Genomic DNA, 21893 nt, shown 5'->3' on the forward strand with positions numbered 1-21893 from the left:
ATGGTCCCCGTACACAAGCGATCTGTCCATCGCAATGCACGAGAGGGTTCCCTCTCAGAAATGGGAATCTCGTACTCCCTAAAGAGAAGAGTAAAAATCATGCCGTATGGGAGGGTGAGCCTAGGTCTATCTAGGGGCTCACACATATACCTATAGATGAGTTTGGGGAAGTTGACCGGGGTGTCCTGAAGAATGTAAGACATAATAGCTAGGTCCCTCTCATTTACAAAATCAAATCTTCCTGTCTTAGGAAAGATGGACCTGGACAGAATACTCAAAAGGATTCTCACTTCAATAGGAAGTGAGCTAGCAGATACCTCGTCTAGGGGGGACTGAGGTGGATGCCCTAAGACGACCGTAAGGGCCTCAACTCTATCCTCAGGGTGTGCGGGAGCCACCCCTACTAATGGAAGGTGGAGGATGTGGGCAATGAGATCCTCCGTGACACGCACAGGGACACCTACTACTGTGCCCTCGATACCTCCATCTCCTCGATGGACGGTACTATAAAACTCTTGAACAAGGCCAGGGTAAGTGGGAAGGTCCAAAGTGAGGAAGTACTCTAGGCCCTGGGCTCTAAGCCTATCACCTATGGTGAACCCTTCCCGGGAGAGATAGTCAAAGTCGACATACCTCCCGGTGGTGACGGCCTTCCCGGCCAACGGCCTTGCGGGAACCGCCCTAGGCGGGGAACGAGCCGGAGGTGGTTCCCTCGCGGGATCGTGCCGCGCCTTGGAGCGCCGCTCGGGACCGGCCTCGGGACGGGACCTCTTCCTAACCACGGTCTTACGAGGCATCTTGACCTAAACGGGAAGAAACACCTAAAGGACGGAGAAAGGTCGACGGAGGAGACTCGGGACGGACAGGAGACGACCTAGGAACGGACGAAAACCCTAAGAACCGGTGAAAAATCGACCGAACAGAGGTTGGAGATGATCGGGGACGACCTAGGAGTCGGCTCTAGGGCTTTTTGAACAGTGGCGGCTTGAAAGAAAAGTGTTAGCGAAACGACAAACCTAGGGTTAAAAAGTCGGATCCCGACTGCGAGTCGACTCCCCTGAGTCGCGAGTCGACTCGACCTCGAGTCGACTCCAGAATATGCGCGAGTCGACTCTCCTTATGCGCCTGTAGACTTCGAGTCGACTCCCGACAATGTGCGAGTCGACTCCCCCTCAGCTGCCATCTTTGCGAGTCGACTCCCGCAAATGCGCGAGTCGACTCCCCCTTAGGAGCTGGCTCTGAAACTTACTCGAGTCGTCTCTAACTTTGGCACGCACCTAAAACTCATGCTATAATCGTGCCAAATGAGGAAAAATCACCTAATTATGATCTGATTTGATGATCATTGAAAAGAAACTCTATTTTAACCACATTGTAATCATCAAAATCAATTATTCTAGTGAAAACCACCACTAGGATGGATCAATCACTCCTAATCCCCTCCTAAGCACACTAAACCTCTCTTCACTTAGGGGTTTTGTAAAAATATCTGCTAATTGATTATCAGTACAAACAAATTGGAGTGTCACATCACCATTCAATACATGATCTCTTATGAAGTGATGTCTTATCTCAATGTGTTTAGTTCTTGAATGTTGAATTGGATTTTTAGTTAGATTTATGGCACTTGTATTATCACAATTAATGGGAATTTTATCTTGTTTAATGCCATAATCTTCTAATTGTTGTTTAATCCACAAGATTTGAGCACAACAACTCCCGGCTGCCACATATTCAGCTTCAGCAGTGGATAATGCAACCGAGTTTTGTTTCTTGCTAAACCATGAGATAAGGTTTTCTCCTAGAAATTGACAAGACCCGCTGGTACTTTTTCTATCAAGCTTACATCCAGCGAAGTCTGAATCTGTGTATCCTATTAAGTTTAGGCTAGATTCTTTAGAGTACCATAGCCCTATGTTCTTAGTTCCTATTAACTATTTAAAAATTCTCTTAACTGCAGCTAGGTGTGATTCTTTAGGATTAGCCTGATATCTAGCACACATGCACACACTAAACATAATATCAGGTCTACTTGCAGTAAGATACAGTAAAGATCCTATCATACCTCTATAAAGTTTTTGATCTACAGATTTACCTGATTCATCTTGATCTAATTTGCATGATGAGCTCATGGGGGTGCTGATTGACTTGTTTCCCTCCATATCAAACTTCTTGAGCATCTCCTTGATATATTTTGCTTGATTGATGAAGATTCCTCCTTCAGATTGTTTGATTTGAAGCCCTAGGAAGTAGTTCAGCTCTCCCATCATGCTCATCTCAAACTCACTCTGCATCAAATCAGCAAACTCTTCGCAGAGGCGATTGTTAGTAGCACCGAAAATGATATCATCAACATAAATCTGTACTAATAACATATCTTTGTTTTGCTTTTTCAGAAATAATGTTGTGTCTACATTTCTCCTAGAGAATTCATGTTCTAATAGAAATTTACTAAGTCTCTCATACCATGCTCTAGGTGCTTGTTTTAATCCATAAAGTGCTTTGTTCAGTTTATACACATGATTAGGGTATTGATGATTTTCAAAACCAGGAGGTTGTTCTACATACACTTCCTCATTAATATACCCATTTAAAAATGCACTTTTTACATCCATTTGAAATAGTTTGAAATCCTTAGAGCATGCATATGCTAATAATAGTCTAATAGCCTCAAGTCTAGCTACGGGAGCAAAGGTTTCATCAAAATCTATGCCTTCTTCTTGATTATAACCCTTTGCCACTAGTCTAGCCTTATTCCTTATAACAATTTCATTTTCATCTAGCTTATTTTTATATATCCATTTTGTACCTATAATTGGATATTCAGAAGGCCTCTCTACTAGATCCCACACTTTGTTTCTAGTAAATTGGTTTAGTTCTTCTTGCATTGCATTTATCCAATTTACATCATTTTCGGCTTCTTCTATATGTTTGGGCTCAAAGTGTGAAACAAAAGCTAGATGGTTATTCAAATTTCTAAGTGAAGCTCTAGTCCTAACCGGTTGAGATGGATCATCTAGAATGAGTTCCTTAGGATGCCCGTGAGCATACCTCCAAGCTTTTGTTAGCCCATGATCCACAATAGGCTCTTGGCTTGATGATGCTTCTTCAATCAATTTTTGATTATCATCTTGTAATCCCATCTCATCTATCTTTTCTTCAAGTATTTCAACATCATCATCAAAATTAACCTTCTTACTAGATGAGATGTCACTAGAGTCATCAAAAACAACATGTATAGATTCTTCTATAACTAGGGTTCTTTTATTAAAGACTCTATAGGCTTTACTAGTTGTAGAATAACCTAAGAATATTCCTTCATCAGATTTAGGATCAAATTTCCCTAGATTATTTTTCCCATTATTATGTACAAAACACCTACATCCAAAGGCATGAAAGTAATTAACTTTTGGTTTTCTGTTTTTCCAAAGTTCATAAGGTGTTTTCTTTATAATGGGTCTTAATAAAACTCTATTTAATATGTGACAAGAGGTATTAATGGCTTCTCTCCAAAAGTACTTAGGGAGGTTACTATCACATAACATAGTCCTAGCCATTTTCTCTAGTGTTCTATTCTTCCTTTCCACAACTCCATTTTGTTGTGGTGTCCTAGGTGCAGAAAAATTATGGGTTATCCCCTTTTTACTACAAAATTCGTCAAATAATTGATTTTCGAATTCGGTACCATGGTCACTTCTAATGGCTATGACTGAAGACTCTCTAGCATTTGTTACTTCCTTATGGAACTTCTTAAACATAGAAAATGCTTGATCCTTATGCGCTAGAAACATGACCCATGTGTACCTAGAGTAATCATCTACTATAACTAGACAATATTTATTTCCACCTAGGCTTGTTGTTCTAGTTGGACCAAATAGGTCCATGTGTAGTAATTCTAGAGGCCTAGAAGTAGAGACACATTTTATGGATTTAAAAGAGTTCCTAGATTGTTTGCCAAATTGACATGCTTCACATATTTTGTTCTTTTCAAATTTTAATTTTGGCAAACCTATCACGGAGTCTCTTTTAACTAGTTTAGTTATTGTGTCCATGCTTGCATGATCTAACTTACGGTGCCATAACCAACTAGCATCATTATCTTTAGTTTCATTTACAACTAGACATTGGTTATGTTTTGCAAGATCTTCTAGGTCTACAACATATACATTTCCACGTCTAATTCCTTTAAAAACTAAACTATTATCATTAGGATTTGTTATAATGCATAGTGATGGTTTAAACATAACATCATATCCTTTATCACATAATTGACTAATGCTTAACAAGTTATGCTTAAGACCATCAACATATCTAACATTATCTATAAAAGTAGAAGGGGTGATTTGAACTTTACCAATACCAATGATGTGACCTTGGTTGTTGTCTCCAAACGTCACAGCACCTCCCTTCTTAGCTTCAAGGGTGAAAAATTGATCTTTATCACCCGTCATGTGCCTTGAGCAGCCACTATCCAAATACCAGCAGTTTTTGTTGACTTTGGCTGCAAGACACTCCTACACAAGCAAATCATGTCATCTTAGGTACCCAAGTTTTCTTGGGTCCTTCATGGTTAGTCAAGTTGGTTCCTTTTGGAACTCATACCTTTTTAATTTTTCTTTTAGTTTTACTTTTCCTAAAATTACACACATTTGCTTTATGACCTACTGTACCACAACAAAAGCAAGTTATTTTCTTAATTTTAGTTTCCCCAGCTTTAACAAAGAAGTTACTGAGAAGTTTTTGTTTATTTCTTGGTTTATATCCTAAACCCGCTTTATTAAATACGGCTCGTTGATTATTAAGTATCATATTTAACTTTTCAGAACTATACGTAAACCTTTCAACTAAAGGTTTGTATTTTCCAAGTTCTTTAGTTAATGTTTGATTTTCTGCTTTTAAATCATTTAGTTCTTTTGTGAGATCCTTGTTTAAGATTTGTTTATGGTTTTTAAGTTCTGAAAGTTCCTTAGTTAGTTTTTCATTATCTTTCGTTAAGTTGTTAGTCTTCTTAATTAAGAGTTGGTTGCTTGTCTTAAGTTCTAGATTTTCTTTGGTAAGATTATCTTTATCCTTAATTAATGAATCATGCTTATGAATGTAAGTTTGGTTAGTTACTTTTAGTTCTCTGTTTTTAACATTTATATTCTTATATTCAATCATTAATTCATTAAACGCATCATAAAGTTCATCAAATGTAAAATCAAAATGCGTATCGGAAGTTACCTCGTTTTCGTTGGCCATGAAACAGAAATTGGCCTTCTCTTCTTGTTCTTCATCCGATGATGAAGATGATGCGTCGGAGTCCGATAGGGTGGTGACAAGGGCTTTCTTCTTCTTCTTGTACTTGCTGTCCTTCTTTAGTAAGGGACACTCAGCTCTGATGTGTCCCGGCTTTTTGCACTCATAGCACCCAATTCCCTCATTTTCTCTTTCCTTACCTTTGTCCTTGCGGTAGGAATTTGAGGGGCCTCTCCTTTGATGATAGGACTTCTTGTGGTTGATGAATTTCTTGAACTTGCGCACAAGAAGTGCCTCACCACCATCTTCCTCATCTTCTTCTTCTTCACTACTGCTACTGCAAGATAAGTCTTTGTTAGATGAAGTAGATTTTAAAGCTATTACCTTTTTCTTATGGGAGGACTCTTCCTCGTTGTGTTGTTTCATGGTGAGCTCGTGCGTCATAAGGGATCCAAGAAGCTCCTCAAGTGGTAGCTTGTTCAAGTTCTTGGCTTCTTGGATTGCCGTCACTTTAGCTTTCCACGACCTTGGTAGACACCGAAGGATTTTCCTGACAAGCTCACTGTTAGTATAGTTCTTGCCAAGGCTTTTTAGGCCATTGACAATATCAGTAAACCTAGTGAACATGCATGTGATTGTTTCATTTGAATCCATTTTAAATAGTTCATATTTATGAACCAAGATGTTTATTTTGGATTCCTTGACTTGATTCGTGCCCTCATGGGTCACTTCAAGTCTGTCCCAAATTTCTTTTGCAGAATTACAAGTCGAAACCCTATTGAATTCATTACGGTCTAAGGCACAATAAAACATATTCATAGCTTTAGAGTTTAATTGTGCCTTCCTCATGTCATGTTCATCCCAATCCTTTTCTAATTTGGGTACCTTAACACCCTCTACATATGTGGATGGGATGTATGGGCCATTCACTACAATGGTCCACATCTCATAGTCTTGGGCTTGGATGAATATTCTCTTCCTAGCCTTCCAGTATGAGTAGTCGGATCCATTGAAGAAAGGGGGTCTTTGGGTGGACTGACCCTCAATGTGAGAAGATCCAAATGGGGTTGTCATTTTGATCTTTTAACTCTTGAGTGGAAGAGTTTTTGGCTCTGATACCACTTGTTGCCCAGATAGACAACCCAAGAGGGGGGGGGGTGAATTGGGTTTTAAATTAATTTGGATAATTAAAATGTTATGGATGATTAATTAAAAACTATTGCAAGTTATTTAATTAATGCTAAGTGCTGTGAGTGATGTGAGAGGAAGAAGAGAAGAGACAATCCAATGCAAACACAGAGTTTTATAGTGGTTCGGAGCTACCCCTTGCTCCTACGTCCACTCCCCAAGTCTCTCTTGGGAATTCACTATAACCCCCTTGGATTACAGCCGGTTGTTTTGCAAGCTCACAACCAAACTTGTTGTTTTACGAGCTCACAACGAACTCGGTCGGTTTTTCCAGGCTCACCGACTAGAACCAACCCCGATTGTTTTCCCGGGCTCACAATCAAACCCTTACACACGTTGGTTTTAACTTGGCTCACCAACCAACCTTAATCCCCTTGATTCAATCCCCCGATTGAACCAAGTAAATACAGTGTGTAAAAGAAAACAGAAAACAGCTTCTCAAAAAGCAGATAAAAACAATATGAACAATAAATGAAGTTAAGAAGCCTCAAACGCTTTTAGATCGGAGATGAGGAATGGCTTCTTGAACTTCTGGTCTCCTCTTGAAAGAGTGGTCGACTTGAATGCAGGAGGAGGAAGCTTTTAATGTTGAGAAGATGTAGTTGGATGCAGTTATTGCAGATCTTCCCTTTTTTTCGTTGAAGAACAAGTTGCAGAGTTGAAAGCTTGAATGCTTGGAGTGGAATGGTTGTTCTCTACCTTGCTACAGTCTTCTGTGGCTATTTAAGCCAACCCCCACGGAAACTAGCCGTTACACTGCTTTTTCTGTCCGTTCTGCACACTCTGCGCAGCCTGACAATATGACCGTTGGTGGGTTGGAGTCGACTCGCGCGATCAGGAGTCGACTCGGCTGTAGCGGGAGTCGACTCAAGCTTTTCCGGAGTCGACTCGGCAACTGTTCTAAATTTGAATTAAAGTTGCCGTCACGACTGGGAGTCGACTCGTCTTGACCCGGAGTCGACTCGCCAACTTCTGGAGCTGACCTGGCAATTTTGGAGTCGGCTCATCCACAGAAGTCCGTGGATCCAATTTTGAATTTTGTCCACTCGAGTCGACTCGACTGTCCTTGGAGTCGACTCGAATCTCAGAGCCCAAACTCCCAATTCTCTGTCTTTTGGCTCATCCAGTCTTGGAGTCGACTCGAACTTCCTTGGAGTCGACTCGGCTCTCAGTTTCCGAAAGTTGGTCTTCTGCCTTTTGACGTGAAGCTTGTCTTGGAGTCGACTCGAACTGTCTGGGAGTCGACTCGAATCTCAGAGGCAGTAACATGGTTTTCTGTCTGTCGATGGTCGCACAGTCTCGGAGTCGACTCGCGTATTGCGGGAGTCGACTCGAATCTCAGAGTCCATAAAATGCTCTCTGACCTTTTCTTTGTGTACCTCTTGGAGTCGACTCTTACTACCCTGGAGTCGACTCGTTGAACATTGGAGTCGACTCGCGCACTTCAGGAGTCGACTCGTTGACAGGTTCTGAGATGAGGCTTTCTGTTCTTCTTTCTGTTCTCAGTCGGAGTCGACTCGTACTAGTCTGGAGTCGACTCGAGCTCGTGCCAGTGAACTTGATACGCTTGGAGTCGACTCGTGATACTCGGGAGTCGACTCGAGTCTCAGACTTTGGTTCAGCAGACTTCTTAACTTATCCAAAATACTATGAACCAAATCTAGAGACACTTGGACAGAATTTTCACTGAAACACTCAATTGAATTCATTAGTAATCACAAGATATACTCAAATGCTTTGAACTCATCAAAATCAAATGGGGTTTTAATCAATCACTCCACAGATTTCTTAAGTCTAAATTAATTATTAATCTAATGAATCAACATGACTCCTAATTGGATTAGGATTGAAGAGTTCAATTGAGTCATGGTTCATTCAAGTTCTAATAGGATTAGGACTAGCATGGATTGAATCCAATTGATTCATGATTTGGTTAAAGCCTAATAGGATTAGGACTTAGCCATAAGAGGACCTAATCCTCCTTAGGGCATCACAAGAAGGAGGGATCACGCCCCTCCTCCTCTCCTTGTGTGCGGCATGAAGAGAGGGGCCGGCGCCCCCTTCTTATGGAATTAACTCTAGGGCTCCTAGATTGTAGGAGCCCTAGATGGCTATATAAGAGGAGGCAAGGGGCCGGCGCCCTAATGCACTTGAAGCCCTCCTCTTGCTGCCGCCACCCTCCCCTCTCCTCCCTTGGTTCAACCGCAAGCAAGGTGCAAGGGAAAGAAGACCTTGGCGACATCCCTTCTTCCTCCTCTTGGCTTCAACGCATGAGAAAAGAAGAAGGCTGCGAAGGGCTTTGATCTTCTTCCTCTTCTTCATCCTTCTTCTTCCTCCTCTCAAGTGCAATCAAGAGTTGATTGAAAGAGAGGAGATCAGCCATCAAAAGAAGTCTTTGCAAGGGAGCTAGCACCCCGGGAAGACAAGAAAGATTTGATCGGTCCTCTACTTCGTGTGGATACCCGTAGAGGCCGGACGTTTGAACGGCTTCAAGCGAACCCTCTTCCGAAAACCACGAATTCAGATTTGCGGTGATCATCTACCCACGCAAGGTGAAGATCTGATCCTCCTAATGGTTTTAAAAGTTTTAATTCTTACCTAATTACGAAAGGTCTCGAAACAACGTTCATGCGATGAACGTTGATCCCGCACATGCCCCCTTTCCGCTGCCATCTGATTTTGTTTTGAAATATCAGCGGCATGGGCGGGTTCCCAACAGTGGTATCAGAGCCTAGGCTTCGTAGATTAAGGTAAGAATTAAATATCTAAAGACTTATTAGATCTGAAAATTAAATGATCATGCATGCTGAAAATTTCAGCATGCAGATTTTTCAGGGGTGCTGATTTTTGCATGCTGATTTTTATGTGATAAAATGATGATTCTAATTGCGTTGTTAATGAGATTACAAAGTTTAGAATCATGATTTGCATGATCAGCAACCTATGTCATGACATAATCAGTTAGTTTTCAGATCTGAAAATTATAATTGTTGCATATGGTGATGATCATAGGATTCAAACCCTTTTGGTATCAAATGTAATGACCTGCGATGTGATCTGCGATGTCATGTAATTTTTCAGATGCTTGCATGCATCTTATTTGATGTTTTGAGAGGCCTGCGTGCCTCCTAAAAGGAGATATAATTTATTTTTATTTTTATTTTACATCTGGTTGTATTTCTGTGATGTGATGTACGTCAACGATCAAGTCGAAGACGATGCATGAGATGAACAGGGGTCTAAGCGGTTGATGGCGATTGGATCAAGAGTTGGTCAAGGATCGAATCAAGGAGGCTTGGAACCAATTCAAGAGTTGAAGACCAGTTGATCGATTGACGTGCATGTGCTTGTAATACGACCTAACTAGAATCCATGATCATCACCTATTTAAAGTTTAGCTTTAATTTGATGCTGCGATTATAACTGTCTGTGATGTGCCGTTTGCATGTGATGTGAATGCGAGTCGGGTAGATAGGTTTACATGTGATGTAGCAAACCCAATTGAGACCTAAATCAAAACCTCCTCAATCAAGTCGAGAGCGAACTGACATGAGCAAGTCATATTAGATTAATTGATCTAATTGGTGTCTAGGAAAGCATAAAAGGTGGTTACTTAATTAGGACCTTACTCTCTGAGTAAGGGGAGCCTCCCACCTGCTTACCTGGCCAATTGTTCGATTACCTCTTATGAAGGGCTCAAGTTGCAAACACTAAGACCTGATTAACCAATATTAAGTCAATAGGTCTTCCACTGTAGTAGAGCTGCTAAGGCCTTTCTAATGTTGATTTGTCTCGGCTGGACACAGTGGTCAAGTTGCATCGGGGGGCTGGACCTCTCTATAGACATGAGATGTTGTAGGGTAAAGGTGGGGTTGGGCACCAATAACTGTTAGGTGAAGACCCAATGACGACTTTATTCCTACGGTTATACGGTGGGTCTGACTTAACTAAGAAATGGGACCAATAACTGTTAGGTGAGGTCTTCATGGCTTAGAGACCAAGTTACACTGCACCATGCTTGAGAAGCATTGTACAAGAGTTGTACACTCATCCATCTATGTGTCACCAATAACTGTTAGGTGAGGTGGCATGTAAATCGGTGGGACCGCAGTACCCACTAGAAATCCTAGTCGTGTGGGATTTTCGTTTTCCTACCAGGGGAGTGTGAGGGATTCGAGAAAATAGTGGGAGTTACATTTATTCTAAAAGACCTTAGAACAGATTAGGATCAAGTACAAAAGTCTAACTAGAATCTTTACTCTCTGCAGATACAATGTCAGCTTCAAACCCTTTGACCCGTATTCTTGAGACCAACCGACTGACCGGAACCAATTACAAAGACTGGCTTAGAAATCTCAAAATTGTTTTGGACTGTGAGAAAATAGGCTACATACTCGATTCAGATATCTCCACACTACCAACACGTCCTACTGATGTTCAGCGTGAGATGCATAAAAAATGGTTGGATGATGACATTAGAGTAAAATGCTATATGATGGCATCCATGTCTAATGAACTCCAATGCCAGCATGAAAATATGAAGACTGCTAGGGATATACTGGCACACCTGCAAGAGTTGTATGGTGAGCAGAGTCGCACAGCTCATTTTGAAGTGTCCAAGAGGCTTTTTAAAGCAAAAATGCGCGAGGGGCAGTCTGTCCATGATCACGGTCTGACCATGATCAAGGACCTGGAGGAGCTTGAGAAGCTCGGTATGGACATGCACAAGGAATTACAAGTGGATTTGATCCTACAGTCACTTCCTGATTCATTTGGTCAGTTTATAGTAAACTACCACATGAATAAGATTGAATGCACTAAGACTGAACTAATCAACATGTTGGTAACTGCTGAGGGAGCCTTGAAAGGTTCAAGGGGCAATGTCCTTGCTGCTGAGTTGACTTCTTGTTCCAAGAGAAAGTCTACTTGGAAGAAAAAGAAGCCTGCTAAGAAGCAGAAGAAAGACAAGAAGCCAAAGAAGGAAGTTCAAAAGAAAAAGGCTAACGACAAAGGAAAATGTTTCCACTGCAATGTCGAAGGCCACTGGAAGAGAAACTGTCCTTCATACCTCGAGAGCCTGAAGAACAAGAAAGGTGACACGCCTTCAGAAGGTATAGACTTGCTCATAATTGAAACTAATCTAACGGTTTCTTCTACTTCTAGTTGGGTTATAGATTCTGGTTCTAGTGCTCATTTGTGCACTACCATGCAGGGTCTAAAGGAAAGTAGAAGGCTGGCGGAAGGTGCGGTAACCCTTCGGGTTGGCAACGGGGCAAAAGTTGCTGCTGTGGCTGTGGGCACCTACCATCTGCGACTACCGTCTGGATTTAGTTTATTACTTAGAGACTGCTATTATGTACCTGCTGCTAGCAGAAATTTGATTTCTGTTTCATGTCTAGCACAGGAAGGTCATGTTTTTACTTTTGACAAAGACTGCTGTTCTATTTATTTAAGAAATAAAATAGTCGCACGTGGTTTCATGATCGACAGTCTCTATCATTTACATATGGATGTATCTGTGAATATTACCGAGCAAGAAGTGAGTGCCAAAGGATCCAAAAGATCTAGAGATGAGATAAACCAAAGATATTTGTGGCACCTCAGACTTGGCCATATTGGAGAGGATAGGATGAACAAAATGGATAAAGATGGGCTTCTCGGCTTATTGACTTCCGAGTCATATCCAGTTTGCGAGTCCTGTCTTCAAGAAAAAATGGCTAGATTGCCCTTTGTAGGACATGGGGAGAGGACCACTGAAATACTTACCCTAGTACATACAGATGTATGTGGCCCATTCGATGTGCCAGCCAGGGGCCGTTATTCTTACTTCATTACCTTTACCGATGATTATTCACGATATGGGTATGTGTATCTTATGAGACACAAGTCTGAATCTTTTGAAAAGTTCAAAGAGTTCAAGAATGAAGTAGAAAAACAAACCAGAAAATCTCTTAAGGCTCTTCGATCAGATCGAGGAGGAGAATACCTTAGTGGGGAATTCCGGGACTATCTCAAAGAAAATGGCATAGTCTCACAATGGACACCTCCGGGTACACCTCAACTCAACGGGGTGTCAGAGAGGAGGAATCGGACCCTGTTGGACATGGTCAGGTCCATGATGAGCTTCACTGATTTACCTATGTTTCTTTGGGGAGATGCCTTACTCACAGCGATTTATTTATTGAATAGAGTTTCCTCTAAATCCGTTCCTACCACACCGTATGAGATATGGCATGGTAAGAAACCAAGTCTGGGTCATCTCAAGATTTGGGGATGTCCGGCCCACATCAAGAGACTACAGGCGGACAAGTTAGAGGCTAGGACCATAAGTGCTCGTTTTATAGGATATCCTAAAGAGTCATTAGGATACAATTTTTACGTCTCAGAGGATCACAATGTGTTTGTGAGCCGTCATGCCATCTTCTTGGAAAATCAGTTTATCCTTGATAGAGGCAGTGGGAGGAAAATTGAGCTTGAAGAGAAAGTCTCTGAAAAGCAACGAGTCATGGATCCTATAGAACCCATTCATAAAGAGCCAGTACACGATGTCCCTCGACCACCTCGTAGATCTAGTAGGGTCTCCCATCCTTCCGATAGATACTTAGGTATACTAGAAGAGGATACCGAGGAAATGTTCCTAGTGGGAGATAGGGATCACATACAGGATTTCAAAATCTACAACGAGGCGATATCTGATATCGATTCCGAGAAATGGCTGGAAACTATGAAGTCAGAGTTAGACTCCATGCATTCCAACCAAGTCTGGACCTTAGTAGACCCACCAGAAGGTATTGTACCTATTGGATGCAAATGGATCTACAAGAGGAAGATAGGTTCGGATGGAGAGGTAGAGACCTATAAGGCAAGGCTTGTGGCAAAAGGGTATAGTCAGCACGAGGGCATTGACTATCAGGAGACCTTTTCACCTGTAGCCATGCTAAAATCCATCCGAACATTGCTTGCCATTGCAGCATTTCATGATTATGAAATCTGGCAGATGGATGTGAAAACTGCTTTCCTGAATGGATATCTTAATGAAGATATCTATATGGAATAGCCTTTGGGTTTCACTTCCAGTGATGGAGATCACAAGGTCTGCAAGCTGCAAAGGTCCATCTATGGACTAAAGCAAGCATCTCGGAGTTGGAACACTCGTTTCGATGACGCAATCAAAACGTTTGATTTCATCAAAAATGAAGAGGAACCGTGTGTTTACAAAAAGGTTAGTGGGAGTGCTGTCGTTTTTCTCGTACTGTACGTAGATAACATTCTCCTGATTGGGAATGATATTCCCATGCTAACCTCGGTCAAGGTCTGGTTGTCAAAAGAATTCTCCATGAAAGACCTTGGGGAAGCATCCTATATTCTGGGAATAAAGGTCTATAGAGATAGATCTAAAAGGATGCTTGGCCTTTCACAGAAAATGTACATAGAGGAGGTGCTGAAGAGGTTCAGCATGGAAAACTCCAAGAGGGGTCTCTTACCCCTTAGGCATGGAATTCATCTCTCCAAGAAGATGTGCCCCAACACATCTGAAGAGATTCAACGCATGAGCAAGATTTCCTATGCATCGGCAATAGGAAGCCTCATGTATGCCATGCTGTGTACACGACCTGATATAGCTCTTGCTGTGAGTGTCACAAGCAGATATCAGTCGAATCCAGGTGAAGAACACTGGACAGCTGTGAAGAATATTCTTAAGTACTTGAGAAGAACTAAAGATTTATTCTTGGTTTTTGGAGGATCATCAGAGTTAAAGGTAGAATGGTACACAGATTCAGACTTCATGACTGATGTCGATGACAGGAAGTCAACATCTGGATATGTGTTCTTGTGCAATGGTGGTACGGTAAATTGGAAGAGTTCTAAACAACCGATCATTGCTGATTCTACTATGGAAGCTGAATACATCGCCGCCTCTGAAGCTGCTAAGGAAGGCTTCTGGTTCAAGAAATTCATTGCAGAGTTGGACGTGATGACATCAGATGCCATAACACTCTACTGCGATAATAATGGCGCCATAGACCTTGCTAAGGAGCCAAGGTCTCATCAGAAGTCTAAGCATATAGAGCGGCGCTTCCATCTCATACGCGACTATGTTGAGAAGAAATATGTAAAGGTGCAGAGAGTAGACTCCGCGGATAACGTGGCGGACCCGTTCACTAAGCAGCTGAGTCAGCAAAAGACTGAAGCCCACCTTAAGAAGATGGGCCTAAGATATATGACCAATTGGCTTTAGTGCAAGTGGGAGATTGTTAGATGTATGCCCTAGAAGCCAATTTGGCTGACACATTGTTGATTCTAGGGACATAATTTTGTACTTGACTGTTTATTATTGAATAAATAAAAGGCATCTTTTCATTCATATTATTTATGTGTCTATGAATCGTCCAAGGAATTAATAAGATGATGATACATATTCTCAAGAGTTGAGAATTTGAGCCATGTATCATTGGTGATTAATTTCTAAATGCTCCTGATCAATGGATCATCACGAGGACGGTGATCGATCCGATCAGTGCACAGATCACTTTCCTTCTGGATGGACGAGACTTGAGTCCACAGTGTAGGGACACTGAAGTGATAGTGCAGGTGCTTGTTAGAGAACAAGGGTACTGAGCGTGACCAAGACAAGAAGTCACTTGGATGTCTATCCACTCGTCAGTGACTTGCTTGATGTTGCAGTAGTGTGACTGGTCCTTTGACCTGCGGTGCTTCGGCTACTCACAGTGAGGTTATTGTAGTTTGACTGCACACATACATGGTCTCTAGCCATATGGGTCCATGCAGTGTAGATTGGCTGCAGTAAGTTCACTGTAGGAGTAGGGTATGCACCTATAAGAAATCTATCGATCTTGATAGAAGAGGAGTGATCCTATGTGATTTGTTAGACTGAGTTCTAAGACCTTGGCCAGGGCAGTAATATAAAGTGGAAAAGAGTTTTCCACTATCGAAATCAAGTCGAATAAATCTTGACATATGACAGACGATGGGGTTTGACGAGTTGTCCATGACCTCCGTCCTGTAGGGATCCACGATAGTAGGACTGTATCACATGTTAACTGCACCTAGAGGTTCATCTTTCTATTCTACTGGGTAGCCACTACATGCTGCTAGGTGTCACTGGTGGATGGTGGGACTCATAGGGATTATCTTGATGATCGATAAACCCTAATGAGTTGAGTTGGAATCGTTCCAACCCATTGAAAGGAGTTTTCAATGATAAAGTGATAGAGATCACAATATATCTCACTACCAGTCAGAATAGAACCTATGGGGTCACACACACTAGAAGTATTGACCGATCCGATGGTTGAATAGTGATTATGAATCACGAGTAATCAATTCGATTGATATTCGGTTGAAGAAGGAACAAAGGAAATTAATTAATTGGACTTAAACACAAATCCTACTTCGGATAGGATTCCTAGAGTCCTAATTGGATTAGGACTGGGAATCCTAGTTGGAGTAGGACTGGAATTCCTACTTGGAATAGGATTCCTACAACCCTAATGAGATTAGGAATTTTGAATTAAAATTGGATTCCTACTTGGAGTAGGATTCCTAGAAATCCTAATTGGATTAGGACTTCGGATTCAAATAGAGTCCTAATTGGATTAGGACTAAAATTAAATACATCCTAATTGGATTAGGATTCCTTAAGTCTAAATTAATTATTAATCTAATGAATCAACATGACTCCTAATTGGATTAGGATTGAAGAGTTCAATTGAGTCATGGTTCATTCAAGTTCTAATAGGATTAGGACTAGCATGGATTGAATCCAATTGATTCATGATTTGGTTAAAGCCTAATAGGATTAGGACTTAGCCATAAGAGGGACACCTAATCCTCCTTAGAGGAGGATTAGGGCATCACAAGAAGGAGGGATCACGCCCCTCCTCCTCTCCTTGTGTGCGGCATGAAGAGAGGGGCCGGCGCCCCCTTCTTATGGAATTAACTCTAGGGCTCCTAGATTGTAGGAGCCCTAGATGGCTATATAAGAGGAGGCAAGGGGTCGGCGCCCTAATGCACTTGAAGCCCTCCTCTTGCTGCCGCCACCCTCCCCTCTCCTCCCTTGGTTCAACCGCAAGCAAGGTGCAAGGGAAAGAAGACCTTGGCGACATCCCTTCTTCCTCCTCTTGGCTTCAACGCATGAGAAAAGAAGAAGGCTGCGAAGGGCTTTGATCTTCTTCCTCTTCTTCATCCTTCTTCTTCCTCCTCTCAAGTGCAATCAAGAGTTGATTGAAAGAGAGGAGATCAGCCATCAAAAGAAGTCTTTGCAAGGGAGCTAGCACCCCGGGAAGACAAGAAAGATTTGATCGGTCCTCTACTTCGTGTGGATACCCGTAGAGGCCGGACATTTGAACGGCTTCAAGCGAACCCTCTTCCGAAAACCACGAATTCAGATTTGCGGTGATCATCTACCCGCGCAAGGTGAAGATCTGATCTTCCTAATGGTTTTAAAAGTTTTAATTCTTACCTAATTACGAAAGGTCTCGAAACAACGTTCATGCGATGAACGTTGATCCCGCACATGCCCCCTTTCCGCTGCCATCTGATTTTGTTTTGAAATATCAGCGGCATGGGCGGGTTCCCAACACCTAGCTACCTCGGTGGAAGCCTTCTCGGCCCAAGAAAGTATCAACGGGGATAGAGAACTCACTGGCAAGGGCTGGAGGTGAAGGATTTTGGCCAGCCGTGGTGACTTCCAGTGGAAGAAAGCAACAATGGTCAGTCTGTGAAAACAGACGAATGATGTTTTCAGTGGAAAAAGAGATGGTTTTGAGAGGCGGTGCTTGGCCGGGGTGGCACGTCGGCCACCTAAGAAGGGGGAAGGAGAGAGGAAGTGGGAAGAGGTGCCATGATGGATCAATTGAAGGGAAGGAGGGGTTTAAATAGATGTTTTGGAAGAGGATAACCTTGGATTAAGCCTTAGCTAGCCATTTGCCAATTGCAGTGGCCCTCAACAGCCATTCATATTGGCCGCGAGGAGTTTGCGCTGGCCGTGCCTCCCTAATGGCAGTCATTCAAGTGGGGGATCGCAATGCTCTGCTCCGATTTTTTTTTTTTTTCTTTTGAATTTTGAGTTGAAGCCGACTGAGTTTGCTGACTTTGGTCCAGAACAAGCCAAGTTGGTCTGGTTCTCATAGGTAGGGTTGGTGAAGCCTTGTCTACTAACAAAGGTCTGAAAAGGCACAAGAAATGGCCAAGCCAAACATTTAAGTAGATCGATTGGGGACAGACTGATTTATGTGCAATCTGTTAGACAGCATACAAAAATCATGGAAATAGTGGCAGTAGTAGAGCTGCTGTGCGGTATGTGACAAAAAGGATAATAGGTATGAGGTGTGCACTGTAACTGATGACCTATCAGAACCTAGTCCGCATGTGGTTCGGGATTAAGATAGAATAGGCTTCCTTGCACTTGTTTATTTCAGTCATTTTGGCTATGCATCTCTAAATATAAAATATGTTCTGGTGCCCTAGACAATGCAGCGACATATGGTAAGAGTAAGAAGAGAGCTAGGAACGGGTTCTTATGAGATGCAGCACGATAACTAGATTCCATTACACAAGATCTCCACTAGGGACAAAAGTTGCACCAAAATACACTACCAATGAAGCACTGCTCGATAACTGGTAAGATAGTATACAGACCCAAAACGTGTGAATTGGGGGGGGGGGGGAGTGTTGTGGAGGGGGAGGGAGCCTTCAATTTAGTCCCACATCGGCTAGTAGCGGAAAGGTTCTGTGCCTTAAATGAGGGGTGGAAATCCTTTCCTCTCGATGGCCCTTTTGTGGGACAAAACCGTGAGGGCACCAGTCTCCCCCCGTCTGCACTGGACGCGCGGGCCGGAGCGCCCAAAGCGAACAATACCTCAGAAGGAACGTAGTCCTCTTTCTCTGCTAGCTTAATATGGACTAACTGTTGCGTGAGGCTCCGGCCAAAGCATCCGTCCCCGCAACAGATGGCGCTAGAAGGAGGGCGCGCCTCCTCTCTCCATTGACTACCCCTCAGGTTGCCTAGGAGGCTGGTAAAGCCGGGTTAAACCGGCACAGGACCTTCCCGCTGGGAGGCTATGTTGTGGAGGGGGAGGGGGCCTTCAATTTAGTCCCACATCGGCTAGTAGCGGAAAGGTTCTGTGCCTTAAATGAGGGGTGGAAATCCTTTCCTCTCGAGGGTCCTTTTGTGGGACAAAACCGAGGGCACCAGTCTCCCCCCGTTTGCGCTGGACGCGCGGGCCAGAGCGCCCAAAGCGGACAATACCTCGGAAGGAACGCAGTGTTGGGAACCCGCCCATCGCATGAACGTTGTTTAAAACCGTTCGTAGATAGATAAGGATTAAAAACTTTTAAATAACATTAGAAGATCAGATCTTCACCTTGTGCGGGTAGATGATCACCGCAAACTGATGATCGTGGTTTTGGATGAAGGTTCGCTTGAAGCCGTTCAAGTGTCCGGCCTCTACGGGTATCCACACGAAGCAGGAACCGATCCAAATGTTCCAATCTCCCCGGGGTGCTAGCTCCCTTGCAGAGATATGTTTTTGATGGCTGATCACCTCCCTTTCAATCAACTCTTGATTGTGCTTGGGAGGAGAAAGAAGAAGGAGGGATCTTGAAGAAGAATCAAAGCACCTTGCAGCCCTTTTCTTTCCGCTGCGTTGGATGAAGAAAAGGAGGAGGGAGGAGGCTGCCGCCAAGCTTTCTTCTTCTCACCTTTTTGCTGATGGCGGCTGAAACCAAGAGGGGAGAAGGGTGGCCACGAGTTGGAGAGGAGGAGGGCTTCACCTATCCTTAGGGCACCTCCTTTCAAAGCCTTTTAAAGGCATCTAGGGCTCCTATTTGGTTTAGTCCAAATCATGAATCAATTGGGTTCAATCTATGCTAGTCCTAATCCAATTAGAACTTGAATGAACCATGACTCAATTAAACTCTTCAATCCTAATCTAATTAGGAATCATCTTGATTCATTGGATTAATAATTAATTGGGACTTAAGAAATCCTAATCCAATTAGGACTTGTTTAATTCTAGTCCTAATCCAATTAGGACTCTAATTTGAATTCGAAGTCCTAATCCGATTAGGACTCTAGGAATCCTACTCCAAGTAGGAATCCAAAATTTAATTCAAAACTCCTAATCTAATTAGGATTATAGGAATCTTACTCCAAGTAGGAATCCTAGTCCTACTCCAAATAGGATTCCCAGTCCAAGTAGGAATTCCAGTCCAAGTAGAATTCCTAGTCCTAATCCAATTAGGACTCTACAAATCCTACTCTAAGTAGGACTCTTGTTTTAAGTCCAATTAATCAATTTCCTTTGTTCCTTCTTCAACTTATTATCAATCGAATTGATTACTTGTGATTCCTAATCACGATTCAACCATCAGATCGGTCAATGCCTCTAGTGTGTGTGACCCCATAGGTTCTACTCTGACTGGTAGTGAGATATATTGTGATCTCTATCACAATATCATTGAAAACTCCTTTCAATGGATCGGAACGATTCCAACTCTACTCATTAGGATTTATCGATCATCAAGATAATCCCTATGAGTCCCACCATCCACTAGTGACACCTAGCAGCATGTAGTGGCTACCCAGCAGAATAGAATGATGAACCTCTAGGTGCAGTTATCATGTGATACAGTCCTTCTATCGTGGATCCCTACAGGACGGAGGTCATGGATAACTCGTCAAACCTCTTCGTCTGTCATATGTCAAGATTTATTCGACTTAAGTTCGAGAGTGGAGAACTCTTTCTCCACTGTGCAATCTGCCTCGGCCGAGGTCTTACGAACTCAGTCTTATAAATCACATAGGATCTCTCCTTATCTATCAAGGTCGATAGATTCCTTATAGGTGCATACCCTACTCCTACAGTGAACCTACTGCAGCCAATCTACACTGCATGGACCCATATGGCTAGAGACCATGTATTTGTGCAGTCAAACTACAATAACCTCACTGTGAGTAGCCGAAGCATCGCAGGTCAAAGGACTAGTCACACTACTGCAACATCAAGCAAGTCACTGACGAGTGGATAGACATCCAAGTGACTTCTTGTGTTGGTCACGCTCAGTACCCTTGTTCTCTAATAAGCACCTGCACTATTACTTCAGTGTCGCCACACTGTGGACTTGAGTCTCGTCCATCCATAAGGAAAGCAATGTGTGCACTGATCGGATCGATCACCATTCTTGTGATGATCCATTGATCAGGAGCATTCAGAAATTAATCACCAATGATGCATGGCTCAAATTCTTAACTCTTAAGAATACGCATCTTCATCTTATTAATTCTTGGATGATTCATAGACACATAAATAATATGAATAGAAAGATGCCTTTATTTATTCAATAATAAATAGTCAAGTACAAAATTATATCTCTAGAATTAATAATGTGTCAGCCAAAATTGGCTTCTAGGGCATACATCTAATACGTAGTCCTCTTTCTCTGCTAGCTTATTGTGGACTAACTGTTGCATGAGGCTCCGGCCAAAGCGTCCGTCCCCGCAACAACAAGGCATCGTGATGCATCCAATGAACGATATATCATACAAATGTTGAAAGTTATGGCTGAAATTAGATCAAATACTAGCATATCTATATTTATATATATTTTGTTTGATGCATAAAGATACGGATACGGATGCTAGTCAGATATAAAAATTTATATCCATATTTATTTTAAATAGATACAGATATAATTGGACACCCAAAGTATGAATATAAATACTGATATAAATTGGATAATTAAATTTTATGACCATAGAATCAAATATGTTACTAAGTGGATGATAAATCAAATTAATAGCATATCAACTGGAAGGGGTCCACAACGAGAAGTTTGATGTCTGGCAAGGCTTCTACTTTTCCTGGAAGAGAAGTAGCACTTTTTGCCGAGCAATCTCACCTCCTTGGTCGTAAGGGTGTTGAGGTATAAAATATCTTCTGGAACAAGTTCGTCCTCCTCAAGACTAAGCATTTTTATCTTTTTATTTCGAAGGCGAGTGCTCAGCTTTCCAGTGGCTGCAGGACCTTGCCTAGGAGACGTTGTATCCAGTTGCTTGGAAAAAGTTTTGACTGGCTTTTTCCCTTCCCCTGACATGGCTATGATGCCATCATTCCGACCATGTTCATGCGGCAAGAAAGCCATGGCTAAAAAGATGCGTAAAAAGCATTACTTTTTTGGGATACCAGCAACGTCTCTAGTACGGTCCTTATTTGAATTCAAAATCCATTACATGTATGCTTCCGACAGCATCTTATTTGGTTGTCCAGACATGATACGAGGAACTCTCTCTCAGAGAGTTGCTGTGTTGTCCAAGAACAAGATTTCTTTACTTTATGGGTGACGATGTTAGAAATATCATTCTCTTTCACTGGTCGCCCAAAGGTCTCAACAAAAGCCGCTCTGTCAAGGTAACTGGAGATATTCGCCATGTCACAGGTGGAGGT

Source organism: Phoenix dactylifera, chromosome 3, assembly GCF_051530095.1.
Source record: "Phoenix dactylifera cultivar Ajwa chromosome 3, Ajwa_hap1_PhDact_Kaust_v1.1, whole genome shotgun sequence".
Lineage (NCBI taxonomy): Eukaryota > Viridiplantae > Streptophyta > Magnoliopsida > Arecales > Arecaceae > Phoenix > Phoenix dactylifera.